Below are 20292 nucleotides of genomic sequence, written 5' to 3' on the forward strand. Positions count from 1 at the left end.
AGAGACCCAGAAGGAAAACAGCTCCAAGGACCCACAGATAAAAACTGGGAGTCAGCAGGAGACAAGGGGGAGCTTGAGGAGAAAAAATGCAGGGGACTCACATATAAAAGATGCAAGTCAGCATGAAACAGAGAGAGCACAGTGAGAACAAATCAACAAAAAAAAGCCATTGAGTGATGTGACAGGACAGAACCAGTCACATCAGGAGTGCAAACCTAAAGGAGACCAGGGACATTTCAACACAGAGGATTTTGCATGAGCATCAGGGAGCAATGTAAAAAAGCTAAAATTAGCATCAGCACAAGGAAGGGTGCTGACCATTGAAGGTTTTTTCCATTAGTCTTGCATAAGTCCTTAGTTTATTTCTATAAGTTTAGTTAGTCTAATAAAATGAAGCATGGCGGTGATTCTCAGTCCCACAGAATGCATATCCTGTAACATGTGGGACACCAGGACGTTTCACTTGGCTTGGTTAATCATCTGTGCAGGAATAGTAATCAGCTGGAGGTGCTCAACATACAGTTTCACAGTTTAAGTAGCAGCTGGTATTACTGTGGTACGTCCACAAGACTAGGGACTACGGGGATAACAAATTTTTAGACATGGCCACCTTGCAGGTTAAGGATCTGTTGACAGAGAAGAAAATGGCCCCTTTCTGTTCTGTAACCATTTTATATTTCTATGAAGAGAATTGAGTCAAAATAAATTCTATCCATACTGGCATAAGAACAGCACATACAGGATGACTTTGCGTATGATATTCACTCATGTAAGTTTCTATTTTATTACGCTCCTTACTGTTTATGCAGCAGGCTGTTTCACAATTATACGCTATCTTCGTGTCAACAGTCCACCTTTCGTGTAGACAGCTGGCAACCATGAAGAAATTAATTCCTTCAAAGAGATATTTGATATTGCTTTACAAGAAGAGCAGTCAGGAACTGAAGGTATCTCTCAGGAGCTACTCACTATCATGAATCAAGTAGAAAATAAGCTAATGGGGACAGATCAAAATAAAGGCGAGATAGCAGGCTTTAAGTGAAAGTGGAACTCCGGTGAGAATGCAAATGACTCCTTATTTGACTCAAGCTGGATACAGCAATAACATCAATGATTGCAGGAGAGCTCTGAAGATTGGTGTAGAAAGTCAACAAGGCACACAATATATCATAATGATTTGATCTGTAATAGCTGAGGCAGATTTGGGTTGCTGTCAGAAGCTGATATACTAGGCATTAAAAGAGTCAAGGATTAGGTCCAGACACAACAGAGAGTAGAATAACTTGCATTCTGAAATGCTTATAAATTTGCCATCAATGTTGGAAAATTTAATCCTGTGCATGAGCCTTTGGCTTTCAATTGTATCATTGTATGTGATTCAGTTGTCAAGTTTGGGTTAAGTATAAAAGATTCGGAAGAGTCAGAAGACAATTCAAATAGTCAGAAAACTCATATAGCTGCTATTCTGTGAAAGTGTCAGGATTCACCCATCTGGGACTTCCAAGTGCTGACCAGGCTAACGTTTTGAAAGTGTAAAGGGATTACTTGATGTAAATAGTAGTGGCAAGTGCCTGTTATGGAAGTCACTGGCATTGTTTGAAACTAGGAGTGGGTTGCCTCCACAGAAACTACCAACAGAGGTCAGGATCTGGGCTGAAAATCTGTAGCTTTTCTGTTCTGTTCCTGTTGGTAACTTTGACAGGAACCTGGTGAAAGGATCAGAAACTAATTGCAACGCAGGCATGCCAGATCCTGGCCTCTGTTGGTTTGGATCTTTCAGGATTACAATAAAAAAAACACAACCCTGATGTCATATAACCATCTTAGCATGTTCCCCAGTAAAATGATGGAGAGTCATTATAAGTCCATAAGCAATGGATATATCTCTGTTTTGAAGCACTAGACCTTAAAGATTTGAATTTGACACAAGGTCAGAGCAGAGTGGGCAAACCACCATACCCGTCACATTGCCCCAGTACCACACAGAAAGACCAAGACTGAATGTAAATGGTAACACACTTTAAACTAAGGTTTCGCTTGCTCCACCGCGAAAGCAAAATGGCGGGTGAATTCCATTATTAATAAATGGATATATCCCTGGCTTTCAAAGAATAACTGGATAACAGGTAGCATGCGCCTCAGTACTCAAATATCAAACAGACTCATCAGGATAAAAAACAAACATCGCAAAATCAGGATTATAATCACAAAGAGAGTAGTTCAGGTTGAATGATGAGCTGCAGGATAATATAGCCATCCATGGAACTTGGAAAGAACAAAGCCTTGAGAGGATTGTTGAGCAACATCAAAGATCCATCCATCATTTCACCAAGACCTCTGCTTCTGCATTGTGCTGTCACTCAGAAGCCCTGGCAGAGAGAGACCTAAACCCTGGCAGCTGGTGCAATACCATGTGGCTGCTGCCTCCAGCCTTCTCAATGAACTTTAAGGACAAGACAAGAAAAAAACAACGATCGGGGTATGGAACAGCCGCAGATCTCGAAGACCAGATATAATATGCCTCTTCAAACTTGAAATAACCAGCCTTCAAATCAAAATTATGAAAGCGTGGCAAACAGTTCTCAAATTCAGCCAGAAATTTATCTCCAGCTCCCCTAGGGAGGTCAGAAGCTTGAACGTTCCTCCTTCGTTCCATCTCCACAAATTAACCAGGATGTCTGACATGCCATGCAGTAGGCTTTCCAGGACTGAAAGTGAGTCCCTACTGAGAAAACTGCCCTTTTGACTGACAGGATTCTTTCCTCCACTTTATCCATTTTCTTTTGGATATCTTATAGTTCATCAATATGAGTGCCAATGACTTGTGCCAGGGAGCTGAAGCATCATCCACAACTTTCCTCCCAATGGAAGCCATCATCTTGATGCCTTTAACATTGCCAGAGTGTGAGCCCACTCACAGCACTGTGGACGCAGCCCCACCCCAGCTTGATCTAACGAGGATATTCTTGACTTTGTTGAGCTCCCCATCATCCAAACTTAACCAGGATCCTCTAGGAACATAGCATTGGATTATAGACTCCAGGAGTAGATAATTATGCATTGTGCATCAGGATAAATAAAAGAATTAAATGGTGAGTAGTGCCAGAGCTCACTAAAACACAGCCATTCCCATGCTTCTATCACATGACCCCCATAAATGCATTTCTACCACACCTTCTAAAGGCATTTGCAAATCAAGAGCCTAATGCCTGCTCCAGGGCCCGTCTCCAAGTTTAGTTTGTATGCAGCATTCACAAAGGGAAAGCAGCCTAGGGATTACATGCCTACAAGAAATAACTATCCCCAAAACCCCATCTCTTTGACTCCTGCTGAACTAGCTCCATTATAATGAGTCATGAGGTCCAGTATCTGGAGCGTTTTGGGCCTCAGAATTCAGGTGCAGTGAATCCATTCTTGCAGTTCCAAAGATGAGCATATTCTAATTTCTGGCTCCATTAAATAATTTGGATTTATATAATGCTCGAGTGAAGGAAAGTTCTAATTGCCTTTTAAATTAAGATTTTGCAATAAATCATTCCATCACAGCCCCAAGTAAAGTTTTAAGTTTTCAACAATCACAGTTGCCCCATTTCTCCCCTCTCATATCCATCTTCCAACTGTTATTCTCCAGTGAGCTGCTTATGGTGTGAATAATCTTTTCTCAATCTGTTCCTATTTCACTCTCTTCCACCTCCTTCCCTTTGGAAAAAAATATAAAAGTCTGAGGACACATACCAACCGACTCAAGAACAGCTTCTCCCCTGCTGCCATCAGACTCTTGAATGGATGTACCTTGCATTAAATTGATCTTTCTTTAACACCCTATCACACCCTAGCTGTGACTGTAACACTACATTCTGCCCTCTCTCCTTTTCTTCTCTATGAATGGGATGCTTTGTCTATATAGTACAAGAAACAATACTTTTCACTGCAATCCAATGCATGTGGCAATAATAAATCAAATCAAATAAAGCAAATAAAAAACAAGCTTTTTACATCCAAATTTATAAACCACATTCTTTACATGACTTCCACATTAAAAATGTTCCATTATTATTACACTATTTTTTGATGGAAGTACGCCATTATTCTTCAACTACATCTAGGCCTACTATGCTATTCTCATTGTTACTTTCTAAGGATGCAAAAGCTAAAAAGTCAATTGTAATTTATCAATTATCAATCTCTATTCCCGATTTATTTTTCTTCCTTCAAATTATGAATTATAGTAAACCTGGAAGTATCCAAAAATGCTTCAAAAAGTGTAAAAAATCAACATTTGTGGGCTGACTTCCAGAATAAAATCAGATCCTCTTTCAAACATTTCTAACTCCAATGCCAGAATTACACTTATTTTCCATGCTATGATGTGCTGAATACTGCGTAAAGATTTGGCTTAAATCATGCCAAATTCATGCAATTATTTGCTGATGTACATCAGGCATGAAATACTAGGTTTCAATTTTCATGGAAAAATAAACTGAATTGGGGATTAAGACCTCAAAATACAAATAAAAATCATGAAATCAAATGTAATGGAAAGGAATGTCTCCTTGAAGCAGAGGTCATTTGTTTCACTTTGTTTGTTTTGTTATATGTTGTCACCTCTTTTGTTACTATTTATCAGATCTCCTGGGTTTGTATGGTGCCATGTTCATGGAATAGTTTATTCCATGAGTGTTTGCTTTAGTTCATTGTAATACATAGTTGATGGGTTTCAACATTAGTGTCACCAATTATCAGTAACGTTCACTCTATTAAAGCGCAATGAGAAGCAAATTTGAGGATGTCGAATGCGCTTATTCGCAAGTATTCATGGCAATATTACTGTTCTTCCTTGTATTCATTTGGGAAAAATATTGCTGAGTCAGAATTATTTTCAGAAACCTCCTTATTATGCCAGGTTCTCCTCATGACAAGGCCACTATATGTTTATCATTACCATGCCTGGTGCTGTAAGGTGGTGTTTGAGTGTTTACTGTCCCCTAATATATTTCAGTGCAATGAAAGAAAGCAGCAGCAAGGATTGTTGAGAGCTGAGTCTGTACCCCATGTTACAGCACATCAGAAAATTGTGAGAAGGTAATCTTCATAGGAGGACAGCCACTATTTGGTAATCAGGTTTTGTTTTTCAATTTCAACTTGAAGTAACAGCAAATGTGTATTTTTTAACCAGAATGGAAAATGGAAACATCTGAGTCACCTATTCTGCAGCATTTGTTCAATCCCAATGAATATTTCTTGTCAAAACCTATAACTACTTCTACTTTTAATTCCTCTAGACCAAGGATAGATGAATCACTCTTGTGGCCTTAACCACACCAGTTCCAGGCCTTAGAAATTGTTAACCAGTCAAAAACATTAAATGAACCAACTTCCCATGGATTGGGGACTCTCTATTCAGGGCTTTTGAGTTCATACTGCCCACTGAAAAAAAAAATCAAGCCACGCTTTACTTCAGAATTACATAAAAGTAAACAAGATTTCACTTTTCTCTCCTGAACACACTAAGGTAGTCCAGTCCTATCATGCCATTCAGACCAACATGGCAACAGTATGATAGATGTACTAAAGTTACTGTAATGTCTATTTCAGATGTAGTGATCTCTCTATATTGCTGCCAACTTACACAGACCAGTACACATCTGCCTTCAAAAAGATTCTTAAACCATTATGGTTATGTAACTTGGACAATCCTGAAGGCAACATGTCTGTACTAAGGCAATGTATGAGATCTAATTATATCAACATTGGATATAGCTTCCATGTAAAGCTGGCTCACAGGTCAAGATGATTGGGTAGTGAGGGAAAGTTTCTAAGAGTCCATTTTGGCAAATCATTTAACCTGATAGGTTGCGAGCAACAAAAAAAAATTGTTGTAAGGTATTGGGTGTAGTTTAGTTGGCCTTATTAAGTACTCAACAGTAAATATTTATTAACCACTGGAAACTATATACACAGGGCCAGTAAAGATCTAAGCTAGGAGCTGTTTTCATTTTTGTTTCTACACACGGATCTGTCGAACACTACACTGACCTACTGGTGTGGATCATGTGCCCTCCCACATCACTTTGTGGATGCTACTGAACTCAGTCCTACGTTAATCCTTCATGTGCCAGACCCTCAGACCACACCTCCCTCCAAGGCTTTATCCAACATATTCACAAACTGAGTTTACTCCATTTAGTTACATCATTACACTACCCCATCCCTTCCTTTCAAGTCTCGGAGTTCATAGGTCAGGTGAACTGAAAGCCTTTTAACCCTTCCATATCTTGTTCTCCTACTGTCAAAAGAGTGACAGACTCAAATAAACTTTGTTAGAACTGGAAGTTGATGTGGCATCTGGGCATCTTTTCACCCTCTTTTCCCATTCTTTAGCATTGAATTGCCCTTTGTTGATTCTTCTATTGTAATGGTTGATTAGGGGTGGTTGATTTATCTCACTCTTTATAGAGTAGAACAGCTCTGAATTCCTCTCTATGGTGTTTCTTTTTCTGCCTTCATGTGGTTTACCCTGACACATGTCAGGATGGAAACTGGCTCTTTCCATTGTGAGAGCAGTAAGCTCACCTTTGCTCTTGTCTGTGTGGTGTGCTGTCACCAACGGATGGCTACTCCTCGGTTCCAGCACTGTTTGTGACACTGTCTTGCCAGCTGGGTTTGCTGTACCTGCTGTGTGGTCTCAGATTTTATCTCTACAATTGGCATTGAAACCAGAGGTTCAGCCTCTTCTCGATGCAAGTTCCTCTCTTGACCGTCATCTATTCAAGGTGTCATGAGAACCACCTGTGCAATTAATTGGTCTGACCAATGAGGGCCTTTGGCACTTGTTATGAAAGTGGACAAACCTGCTCTGCAGAGGCAAAACAATTTAGAGCTGAAGTCCAGTCAAGGGAATCTGTCTCAAACAAAAATTATGTCTCTGACCCTAGGTTCTATTCTTTCAGGTCCATAAAATATTGTGTTGTTCAGAGCCAGAGGACTCTGAATCACTGTGCTTTGTCCTGTAATAGGGCTGTAACATGGGCTCCCATTCAATTTTGTAAGGTGGTCATTAACCGAGATGTCGGCAATTCAAAATGAAAATCCAGGATCTTTGACCTCACCCAAGAAGCAATGTTGTATGTCTCCTAGTGTGCTGTCTTGTCCCCATGGATCCTCTTGGGATCTCCTGTCCATTTTGACGTTTTGGCTTTGCACAGCTTCCAGAAGGGTCCAATTTAGTTTCATTTAAAACAGTGGACTGAAATTGCCAAACATTGATCACACCTGGGGAGGCACTTTGCTCCACAGTGCTGACATGGTCACTCTACTAGTTAGTTAAAGTACTGTTTTCCTTGGCCTGGGTCTCCCTGTGTCTGCTGTTTCACTAACTGGACACTGAAGTTTACTTGTACCATGGTTTGCTTTCTTCCCTCCATATGGATCTGTGCTGAAAACGGATTTCGGATTGTCTGACAAAATGGGCGGCAGTCTCAAGGGTTAGATCTTCCTTTACTTGAAGCATGTCTGAGTGAGTGACATCTGCCATTCCTACAACTATTCTATCCCTGATTAGCTCCGATTTCACGTCCCTGTAATCACAGCCTTTAGCCATGCTGGACAACTCATTAATGAATGAGTCAACTGATCTCCTGATGGCTAGGCACACTTCAGTTTAGCCCTTTCAAGATGTTTGTTACTTCTGAGTTTAAATAAAATGATTTTAAAACTTCATCAGATTTTGCAGATGATTCATTGATTCCTTGTCTACATCATATATGATTGGATATTGGTCTTTCCGAATGAATCAATGTGTTAACTTGTGCAGCTTCTGTGTTCCTATCCAGACCTGAAGCAATCGTAAGAGTCATAGAATCTCTACAGTGCATGAGAAAGCCATTCGGCCCATTGAGTCTGCACCAACAACAGTCCTACCCAGGCCCAGTCCCCTTAAATCCATGTATTTACCCGAGTGTATGGTGTCGAAATTTGCTGATGACACCCAAGATTGGTGGAACGGCAAATTGCGCGGAGGGTGTGGAGAGTCTGCAGAAGGATCTAGATAGGCTGGGCGAATGGGCCAGGAAATGGCAAATGGAATTTAATGTTGGCAAGTGCAAGGTGGTCCACTTTGGTAGGAATAATGGTAGGAAGGATTATTACTTACGTGGCGAAAAACTGCAGCAGGCAACAGTGCAGAGGGACCTCGGGGTCCTTGTGCATGAGTCACAAAAACCCAGCATGCAGGTGCAGCAGGTGGTCAGGAAGGCGAATGGGATGCTGGCCTTCATAGCGAGGGGGATTGAATATAAAAGTAGGGAGGTCTTGCTGCGGCTGTATAGGGCATTGGTGAGGCCGCAGCTGGAGTACTGTGTGCAGTTTTGGTCGCCGTACTTACGCAAGGATATTTTGGCCTTGGAGGGAGTGCAGAGGAGGTTTACTAGGCTGATACCAGAGTTGAGGGGGTTGAGCTATGAGGAGAGGCTGAATAAACTAGGCTTGTACTCATTAGAGTTTAGAAGAATGAGGGGAGATCTCATTGAGACATATAAGATGATGAATGGGATGGATAGGATAGAGGTGGAGAGACTCTTCCCGCTCAGAAAGGACAGTAAGACTAGAGGGCACAGCCTCAAGATAAAGGGGGGGGCGGTTTAGAATGGAGTTGAGGAGGAACTTCTTCACTCAAAGGGTGGTGAATCTCTGGAATTCTCTGCCCATTGAGGTGGTGGAGGCTGCCTCGCTAAATATTTTTAAGACGCGGGTTGATGGGTTTTTGATAAGCGAGGGGATTAAGGGTTATGGGGAGAGGGCGGGAATGTGGAACTGAGCCACGACAGATCAGCCATGATCTTATTGAATGGCGGAGCAGGCTCGAAGGGCTAGATGGCCTACTCCTGCTCCTATTTCTTATGTTCTTATGTTGACACTAAGAGTCAATTTAGCATGGCTGATCCACCGATCCGGAAACTGGAACATCCGGAGGCAACCCACCCAGCCACCCAAGAATGGAATTGAACTTGGGTCCCTGGTGCTGTGAGGCATCAGTGCTAACCACTGTGTCACTTGCTGCCCAAATATATATAACAAATGAATATTTTTCAAATCCTCAATTTTGTCATTGATTTGGGCCTTGGATAAGTTCAAATTGATCTGGCAGGTTCTTTCTACGACTTCATTTTAAATATTTAAAATATTCAGCACCTGATTTAAATGTGATTAGTGAATCTCGGACACAATCATCCGGCCTCACTTGTCCTTCTGGGCTCGTCAGTCCAACCACCGAGGACCTGATATAATGGACTGGCGAGCGGGACCTAAGGCTATTGAATTCCACCAGGTGGTTGGAGTAGGGCTGGGAATGTCCTTTGAGAAGTGCCAGAATGGCTCCCTGGAACTGCCAGCTTGGTAGCTTGCTGCAGCGCCAAGGGGGCCAGGCATAAGGGGATGGGAGGGGCCTAAAGGGTGGGATCCGAAAAGGCAGGCTCATGACAGAGGGTGCAGCGATGATAGGGAGCAGAGGCTGTGGAGCTCCATGAGGGGAGGGTGGGGGGGTGACTTAGCACCGGGGATCAGCTAGGGTGGGTCGGGACAGTGATTGGCCAGAAGGGGGATGAAGTCAGGTTTCAATTGGCTGGGGGTGGGTCAGAACTACTCATTGGCCGAGTGGATTGGGACAGCAATTGGAGTGGGGTATTGGGGCAGCAATGGCAGTGATCAGAGGGTACCATGACAAGTTGGCAGTGCCAACAAGGGGGCACAGAAGGCACTGCCTGGCCATGTCCTTCTCCCCTTCACTCACCTTTTGCCCTCAAGGGAATCCCCACAACAGGTTCATGTCTGGGTGAAACTGTTGTAAGCTTCACGTCAGCAAGATTTGAAGTTACGGTGAGGGATCAATATTTGGTGGGGGGTGGTGTTTAATTGCGTTAAGATCTATTCAAATGTATTGAAATCAGGTTCACGTCCATTACATCACGGGCGAGGGGCAGCAAAAATCAGAAATCACAACCTCGCCGGTGAGATTCACGATTTCTGGGTTCTGCCAAATCTTAAATCCTCTCCATCAGAGCCACAGACAGAAAGAGTGGTCTCAAGATCCCACCTGGATCTTGAGGGATAAATATTGATCAAGGCACAAGGAGAATTCCCTTATTCTTTTTCAAATTGAGCAATAGTCATTTACTCAAGAGCAGGCTCATGACAGAGGGTGCAGCAATGATAGGGAGGCAGAGGGTGTGGAGGGGGGAGTGACTTAGCACTGGGGATCAGCTAGGGTCTTAATTCAATGTCTCATCCAAAGAACAACATCCCTAACAGCAAAGCATACCCTCAGTTCTCTACTGTAGAATCAGCCTAGTTACTCAAGTGGGACTTGAACCCACAACCTTCTCACTCAGCAATAAAGTAGCTACCACTGATCCCAGACTAACACCTTGGGAGCCCATCATAATTGTAGAAATGTCAGAACTTCCATTGCACTTTCTCTGGCTACTAGACCAGGAGTCAAATGTGCTACCATAGCTCTGATTGGAGTCCTGAACTCATTTCAGAGAGATTTCTGTTTGAATGAAGGTCAGTACCTGCAGTTCCCATGTCTTGTGCTTTTTTTCATCCCCTTTCCAGAGTTCCTTTATTAAACAGAGAACACTCGGTTGCTAAGAGCATCTTCTCTTATTATAGGAGTGCACACAATCCAACATGCAACAATCATTACAATGTACACATCCTACTGTAGTACATAATGTGATTGACAATTTGTGCATTAACATTCTATGCACTGAGTATTATCTGAAGCAGATTAACCGTAGCTTGTGGGCAATTCTACTGCCTAAGAGTCTTTAGAATTAGTATTAAGGCTCAAAGCACAGAAAACGATGAGCTACCTGGCATAGGATAAGAAAAACTTATTCCCTTGTGTTTCCTGCTGACTGATGCTACACTTGAATACAAAAGGCTACTGCTTAAGAACATAGTCTATCTTATTCATAACCTCCAATTTATTTCTAATTATACTAAGCTGAAGATAGGCTCTGGTATGATCAAGCACTCTTCATTTAAGGCAGATAGTCCTTTTGCATTAAACTACCCTTCAGTTTCTGAATAATATACTTCAATCACACCTTAGGAGAATATCATACTTGAACAGCATGGTGTGATTATTTCCACGCTGCTTTAAAAATGAATCATTCGGAATTGAGACTGCAGAACTGTCTTTCCTTATTGACCTTTCTCACCACTGAATCATTCCCCGCAATGGAAACTGTCCCCTCTGCTTTTACTGCTGAGAACAAAGGGATATTTGGAGTGAATTTCAGATATGCTTTAATTATTTCTGATGCAGTATCTCACGTTCATCAATAAGATGTAAGTTTAATTTCCTTTTATTTTAATTTTTTTTTAAACAGTTGCAGCTTGTCACAGTACATTACATAAAGCATACACCATACATTGTTCGTCTTCAGCATTGATATAAATTTACCTCACTAGCAGCCAAGGGCAGTGAATGAGACTGCTTCTATTCTCCAATCTCCAAAAATCTGCAGTGTGTATTAGTACTGGGTGAATGTTTTGAACATCATTTGGTATAGTGAGTATTTAAATGTATTTTCAGATTATCACAAGTATTTAATCGATAAAATTCTTATGATAAATAATCGCCCCAGATTTCAGGCATTGTAATGTACTTTGAAACATTGATCCAATTTATGGACAGTCAGCGCTTTCTTTCTGGACAGTATATAGACCTGGATATTACCTGGGAGATGAGGCATAGGAGATCTGGAAGTATGTTCACTGCATCTATCAAGTGGCGTTTTTAACTCTGTCAGCTTATTATAATTGCATTTCTGGGTTTGCCACAGCAGCAGGCATGACCCACATGATGCAATCTCAATTCCAGTATTTAAAGTCAGGGCAAAGATGCAAGTTGGAGTTGTGAAGAAGAGAGGAAGATGTTAAAGAATGATTTTGAAGCAGTTTAAAGCTGCACCCTAGGTCATTGCATGATGCCTCAGGTCATACCCTGCTGAGGGCTGTGAGGAGCTGCCTGGGGATAATAGTCCCCAGCAACATCATGAAGCAACTTGTTAAAAACAAAATATTGCAGATGCTGGAATCAGAAACAAAAACAGAAAAGGCTGGAAAATCACTAAGTGATCAAATGGAATAGCTTAAGGAGGCAGAATGAGGGGTTAGTGTGATGTGTACAGCTGCATGTAAAGGAACATGCAACTGAACCCACCTTTCCTGACCTGGTTAGGTCATTAAACTACTTTGTGCATTATATTTGTGCTGTATCTAGGATTGTATCACTGGACAATACCTCTAATCACAGCTTCTTTGTTTCCACCACAAGTTGACAAAGGGTCATCCAGACTCAAAACGTTGGCTATATTCTCTCTCTCCCCCCGTGCTGGGGCTTATGGGGCAGAGCATAGGGGGGCAGGGTCCATGGGGCCAGGGCCTGTGGGGGCAGGGCATGAAGGGATGACCTAATCAGGGGGACGCTGCGCACTCTGCAATAGGATTGGAGTGGGGGAAGGGAGCCTATGGGGTGTGGGACATGAAGGGGGGCTGATTGGGGTGGGGGGGAGGAACTGATGGGGGGAGGGGATGGCTGTAGCATGTCCACGCATGTAATATAACTCTATCCTTTTCCAGTCCTTTTGGGTTGAATTTTCATAGTCCCGATTGGCAGGTGAGAGAGAAAATGGCCGACATCTGGCATTATCTGGGTGTCCCACCTCAGCAATTTTCACGTATGACTTGAAGAGGGTCGGCCACAAATCTGTCCCTCAATGAACAGAAAGCTAATTGCAATTCTGAGGGGTGGTAACAACTCGGGCCAGTGCAGCAATGATTAGCTATTTATGGGCCATAATTGGGGAAAAAGCAGGCAGGTTTTCCTAGGCTTTGCTTGGCCCACATAAAATTGTAGACAGGTTGGAGTTGGGTGGGGGTGGGGTGGGGTGGGAGCTTCAGGCTGTGGGTGGGAAAAAAAGCCACCTGTAGGTATTTACAGGTCCAATGCCTGCAAACCCATAGGTTTCTGCCCTTTGTAACTGCTTTTATTTAAGCTCAAAACACCACTGTCAAGCCCAAGTTTTTCACCTTTAAACTAAATGTGAAGGCTTCTTACGCTATGATCACCCTATGCTAAGGGACCATTAATTAATCCTGTCTCATTATACATCACAGATTTAAAATAGAATGCCCCCTGGTTTAAACATTGAACATTGGCATGAAGAAAGCCTCTGTGGTCTTGAAATTCCCTGGAATAACATAACCAGTTCTACTGAAATTTAGACCAGTTTCAATGTTGATCCTGCCAATTGTTATGTGCAGCAAAATATTAATTGGCTGATAACCACTGGGAATTAAGAATTGAAGTATGTGTTCCTTCTAGAACTGACTTGTTGATTAAACCCCACAGAGATGATGTTTCATTAGAACTCAGCTGCATATCTGTTGCATCATTGGCATTAGAGTCATAGAAACCCCACTGAAATTGCAGTGGGCAGGGGAGCGGGCAGACCATGCAAAGGTGCGTTGACCTTGGCTGGGAATTTCTGGTCCTGGGGTGAGCGTGGCTGGAAAATGCCACCCTAACAGTCAAGTTGCTGACAGGATTGTGAGCACAGATATACTGTGCTACATTTTGTAAACAATTATTATTTATGATTCAAAGAGGGTTCATTTCATTTTAGGGTGAGATTCATTTCCGACGTCCATCATTTACGCAGTTTTAACAGATTTTATTTTTCCATGAAACAAAGCTATACAATTTGCAAAACTTCAAATTAAATATTGGCTGTTGCTATTTGGATAGCTTCATAAACTCTCCAAATTATGAATTTATCCTTTATCGGTGCTAATATTTTATTGAAGTTTATGTTCACACAATTTGTTTTATACAGTGTTGCTCAGCAATATCATAAATGAGTCTTTGTAAATTATTCATAGTCGACAAATATAGCCATGAACATTCCGATGCTTAACTCTGCTATTTCCAGCAGATTGAAAGTGACAGCATTGCCTTTTATTATTTTAGTAATAGAGCAGAACCTTTAGGAGAATTGTTCTATAACCTCACACTTACAATCTGTGTACAGTAAGACCACCTGCTATTTCAATTTACTTGCCTTGGTGGTTTTGACCTTGTTGCCACTGCTGCAGGACCATCCTGAAAGGTCTGGAAGAACCTTGCATTCCTCACCTTCCAGACAAGGATTCATATGGCACCACCACTTCTGCATCACTACAGAGGCTACAAAAGAATTGAAAGAAACCAATTCCAGATTAGTGATGGGAGATTATGGATACAAACAGCATAAAATAAATGAAATGGCTTAGATTTCATTATGTCAGTATTACACCAAACCTTGAACAGAATAGCTATTAAGTGTCATTTACTTCCTTGTCTGGCTGCTAAGGTCAATTTATTTTTATGACTGGACTTTTGAGCTCCATTTGGTTGGCTTATAGTTCTAACCAACTTAAATGGATCATATTTATAAGTAAGATTACCTGAGTTGCAACGGGTTCTCCAGTTACTAACTGTCAAATGAGAAGACTATCTTTGCAGAAAGACATTAATTTATATAATTTACATATCTTTGGTTTTAAATTTGCATTCTTGCCTCATTCTTTCATTTACTCCCTCACATCTGCTTATCTCTGCAGCATCGTTATTCGGCTTTGAAGCTGTGATTCTCCAACCCCAACCTGAACAGTTCAGTGAGAGGGAGATATTTGCCCACAATGGAAAACCTCTCCCTGCTGCCACCAGTAGACAGTCTGGCTCATTGACTTAACGTTAGTAAACGTATCGGCAAATGGGTCACGGTATCATCTTTTGCTGGAACCTGAATTAGTGCTAGTAGAACTGTTACATAAATGTACAAGCATTTTTTTAGTTACAGTATATGCAGACATGGAAAATATTGAGGATGAGATAGGGACTGCTGCTGGGTAAAATATTGCAGTAGCAATCCTGCGTTTTATTTTTGTATGTCACTAAGAGTTATTTTTGCAGGTTACAGAAGTGAGAGAATTCCTGTGAGATGTGGTTCATACCATACGCCTTTCACCTAAGTGGATTCAATGCATCTAGTAATAATTGAGGAAGTATTGAACAGAAAGGGACACATTACTAAGTATTTTAACAGCAAAGGATTTGTTTAGTCTGGTGCCAAACCGAAGTGAAAGAGCCATTACCAGACCCCTTTAGAGTTCATCAGTGATAGTGTGTCAGATTTCAAATGCATTAATTAAGTAATTATCCTTTCCCCCTTGTATAACCATACTGATGGAAATGGAGCTTCACACTCACATAGTGGAAAATGAAACCTCATTGCACGAAGGCATTACAAGAGGAAAGCATACTGTGTGATTACCATTGTTTGTAGATTCTGTTACAATTTCTACCAATTAGCACTGATCTTTGGATGCTAATAATTCAGTATTAAAAAGGGGAACATTAACGGGAGAGGGGGGTTACATTTTGTGGTCTGCTTTCCATCCTTGTCCTAGAAATTTGAGCTCCTGTATTTCAAATTACTCTAATAGATAGGTTTTAACTCATCATGTGTTGAAAATATCTTCAACAATCCTAATGAATAGGTGGACTTTTAAATGAAGTTCCTAAAATAACAGACAGAAATCCCTCCTTTAAAGATTCTTTGGCTATTGAACCTATCTTATGCATAAGGTATTTCTCACATCTTCAATTAGTCGGGCAGCATGGCGATACAGTGGTTAGCACTGCTGCCTCACAGCTCCAGGGACCCAAGTTCAATTCTGGCCTTGGGTGACTGTGAAGAGTTTGTCGCCCCATGTCTGCATTGGTTTCCTCCAGGTGCTGCGATTTCATCCCACACTCCAAAGATGTGCAGGTTAGGTGGATTGGCCATGCTAAATTGCCCCTCAGTGTGCCAAGGTGTGTAGGTTATGGAGATGGGCAAGGTAAGTATGTAGGGGTTACGGGGATAGGGCAGGAGGGAGATCTTGGGTAAGATGTTCTGTTGGAGAGCTGGTGCAGACTCAATGGGCTGAAAGACCTTATTCTGCACTGCAGGAATTCTATGAATCCAGTAGTAGAACATGGAACAATATCAATTCATGTTATTAAGCAACTTTACTGAGCAACAAATGAATAAGCATTATGCATAGAATACATACAATGCAACAGACAATATACCATAGATAGACTGAACTAGTTGCTTAAAAGGAAACTAATCTTCAAAGTCTAAGCTGAACTGTTATTTTAGTTAGCCTGCATATACAGTGGATTGGGATGTACAGATATCAGATATGATAAAAAATAGATTACAGGTGCACAGTAGGTTGGCATCAATCATAGTTAAAAATTCTCCTGGTCCAAACGGATGCATCCTAAAGGAATAGAGATGGAGATAGCAGAAGCTCTAACCATGATCTTTCAATGCTCCTTGGTTATGGAAGTGGTGTTAGAGGATGTGAGGATTGCAAATGTAAACTCCTAGTCAATAAAGGGGAGATGTGAAAACCTGGTAGGTTAATGGTGGGAAAACTACCAGCAATCTGACTGAGCTTTTGATAAAGTAACAGAGGGTTAATAAATTAGTGTTGTAGATGTGTGCATATGGATTTTTAATGGGTATTTGATAAAATATCACACAGCAGGCCAGTTTAGAAAATCGAGACCTGTGGTAATAAGATAGTTTGATATATAAACAGATAATAGGAAACAAAGAGCGGCAATGAGTGAAGGAATGATTTTCTGTCTGGATAGAAGGAGGCAGAGGAATCTCCTGAGGATTGGTATGGACCTTTCTTTTCTTGTTAGTCCTAGACTCAGGTACTGGGAGTATGATTTCAAAGTTCAAGAATGATACAAAATTTAGCATTGTGGCAAATAGTTGGCAGACCTGAAGAGGATATGGACTGTTGAAATAGGCATGTAGAATTTAATACAGATAAGTGTGAAGTGATGCACTTTGGGAGAAAACGGAGAAAGATTGGATAATCTAAATGGTGCCATTTTGAACAAGGTGTAAAAACAGTGGGAGCTGGAATTGCATATTCACAAATACTTAAAGGTGGCAGGCCAAATTAATGAGACAGTTAGGAATGCATATGGGCCGCTTAGCTTTGTAAATAGAGGCATTGATGCTAAATCTTTACAAATTACACACCTAGAGTATTGTATTCAAATCTGGGCACTATACTAAAAGTAGGATTTCAAGACCTTCTCAACAGTACAAACAGCATAATTTACAAAGACTTCAGTTATGTTGAGAAATTGGGATTGTTCTCCTTACTAGCAGAGAAGGTTAAGAGGAGACCTAATAAAATATTCAATTTATTAGGGGTGTAATAAAGCAAATAAGGAAACTATTTTTTTTCTGGCAAATGGGTCAATAACAAGAGGCCACAGGTTTAAAATAATTTGCAAGGAAACTAGAGGGGAAATTAGAGAATTATTCTTTCATAGTCTGGAAAGCCCTACCTGAAAGGGTGATGCTATCAGGTTACATATAAACTTGCATATGTACTTAAAGAGGACTAATGTACAGGGTAATAGTGAGGCTGTAGGATTAAATGAGACATCTCTTTTGCCTGACAGCCAAATAGATTTGTTGTAAAGTTCCATGATTTAGGAATAGGATCATTATGACTCACTACAGGAATCTGATGATCTGTTTAGAAAGAGTTTACAGTCATATGCATGTCAGTGATTGAATTACATGCCACTGTTAACATGTGAATGTTCCTCCTTCAAGCTTTCTATCTTGGATCATCTCAAAGTTTCACAAGTGTGGCCAAGGATATCAATTTTTAATATAACTCAATGGTGAAGAAATTACACATGCAAAAGGATATAGATCAAGTTATCAACTCCATCCCCTAATCTGTTCACAGAATCGGACTGGACCTAACTGTTTTTAACCTTGGCATCCTGTTTGGTTTTAAGTTGAACTTCTGACTCCATATTCTCTCCATCACCAAAGCCACTGACGTACATCTTCGTAATAACACCCATCTCTGCCCCTATTCCATTGACTGCAGAAGCTCTCATCTATGATTTGTTGCCTTCAGGCGCCAATTCTGCTCAAACAAGCTTTCATCCTGTGTAAAATTGATCTATTCTGCTGTCCACATATTAAGTCACACTGCATCCTGTTCACCAACCTACATTTCCTTTCAATCCGTCAATGCCTTAAATTTAAAATGCTCATCCTGGTGTTCTGCTTCTAGTGGTACTATGCAGACTTGACAGTTCATTGGGGCAGGAAGTGACATGAGCTTTCACATGCAAAACTCAGGTAACATTCTCCTATTATATCTACCTCCAGGGGAATCAATCAAGCTTTTGGTCATCCGTCTACTATCTCTTCATGTGTTTCAGTGTCTAATTTTCTCTGATATTGCTTCTGAAGAGCCTTGAGACATTTTACTGCATTGATCAATGAAAGTCATGCACTGGGTGAGGCACAAAACACAAAGTTGCCAGCCAAGTCCAAGGTAAAACTGGATTTGACAATGTGAAGCACAGGATCAACAGCGTCCCTTCCTAGTTCTCGAGCCCTGTTAATCCTGGGACTCTACTTTAATAAGAACACTGAATAAGCATCACACTTATTGAGGACCATTAGGAGGACCTAGGACAAATAATAGAGATAATGATAATGCCCAGTGACGTTCTCAGTAGGTTCTTTGTTGCAGCAGCAACATAATCTTTATGGAAACATCATAATGCAACACACAGCGTCCAATTTTACCACTTTGATTCTAAGTGCTGAATCTGGGATAAATCCAGATCCAACTTGTTCTCAGGCGCCCCCAGTGCACACTGCCTGAAAAAAAGCAGTGATTCTGAATCATGTTGCAGAAGCCTGTGGGTGGGACTTATCACGCCCGAAACATTGATGTTCCAATCGGAGCCTTCAATTGCACATGTGCAGTAAAAAAAATTAGAAAAACACTCATGTGCCACATCTCTCCCAGGCCGGATAATGCCTCCCTCCTGGCCCCCATAGACATTGCCCCACCCCACAACTGCATGTCCCCCTTATCCACCCACTCCCCTGCTACCCAGACCAATCGCCACCCCCTGCTCCACTTCCTCCCCACCAATCGCAGGCGGAGTTGCAGCAGAACCTTCCCCTTCACCCCCCGCCCAACCAGAGAACAATCTGGCCTGCCTCCCTCCTCCTCCCCCCCACCAGAGATCCTTCTGACTTGCCTCCCTCCTCCTATCCCCAACACTAGAGAGCAGTCTGACCTGCCTCCCTCCCCCCGACCAGAGAACGATCTGGTCTCCCTCTTTCTCCCCCCCAGTCAGAGAATGGTTTGGCCCGTCTCCCTCCCTCCCACCACCGATCTGAGTTAGAGAGCCACTGGAAGCTCTGAACATGCCTCCTCAAAAGCTGGAGCACCCAAAAAAGACTTTTACGGACCAAGTTTGTTTCGTGTCAAATCTGGACAGGTGAACACGGTAGTAAAGGGGGAAATGCTGGTAAGTTTGGACACCCAGCCCATTAAGTCAATTTAAATGCATGCAAATGCGTTTGTTTCGGGTGTGGTGTCGATCACAGCCGTTTTAGCCACTTGGTAAAAGAGGAACAGGCATGGAGGCGGGCGCAGATCACGATACTCACCTCACGCCCAACTTTACAAAGTTTGTGCGCCCAAAAACGGGCACATCTTGTTAGTAAAATCTGGTCCACCAAGTCAAAATATCGATGTGCACAGCAATTAAGCAGAATGAAGTCACTATGTCAAGAATTTGTAGATACACACTTACTAAACTATGACAGGCAGACTGCATGTGCAGAGCATACTGGAATACAATTTTTAAAATATATTTATTAATTTATGGGATGTGGATGTCACTGGCTAGACCAACATTTATTATGCACCCCTAATTGCCCTTGAGAAGGTGGTGGTGAGCTGCCTTCTTGAACTGCTGCAGTCCCTGAGATATAGATATGCCCACAGTGCTGTTAGGGAGGAAGTTCCAGGATTTTTACCCCGCGACACTGAAGGAATGGCGATGTATTTCCAAATCAGAATGGCGTGTGGCTTGGAGGAGACATTCTAGGTGGCGACATTCCCAGGTATCTGCTGCTCTTGTCCTTCTAGATGGTCTAGTGGTCATGGGTTTGGGAGGTACTGGCTAAGAAACCTTGGTGAGTTCCTGCAGTGCATCTTGTAAATGGTACACATGATTGCCACTGTTAGTGGTGGCAGGGATTGAATGTTTGCAGAAGCAGTAGCAATCAAAAAGGCTGCTCTGTTCTGGATGATATCAAGCTTCTTAAA

This window comes from Carcharhinus amblyrhynchos, chromosome 3, assembly GCF_965287045.1.
Source record: "Carcharhinus amblyrhynchos chromosome 3, sCarAmb.v2.hapA, whole genome shotgun sequence".
NCBI classification, from domain to species: domain Eukaryota; kingdom Metazoa; phylum Chordata; class Chondrichthyes; order Carcharhiniformes; family Carcharhinidae; genus Carcharhinus; species Carcharhinus amblyrhynchos.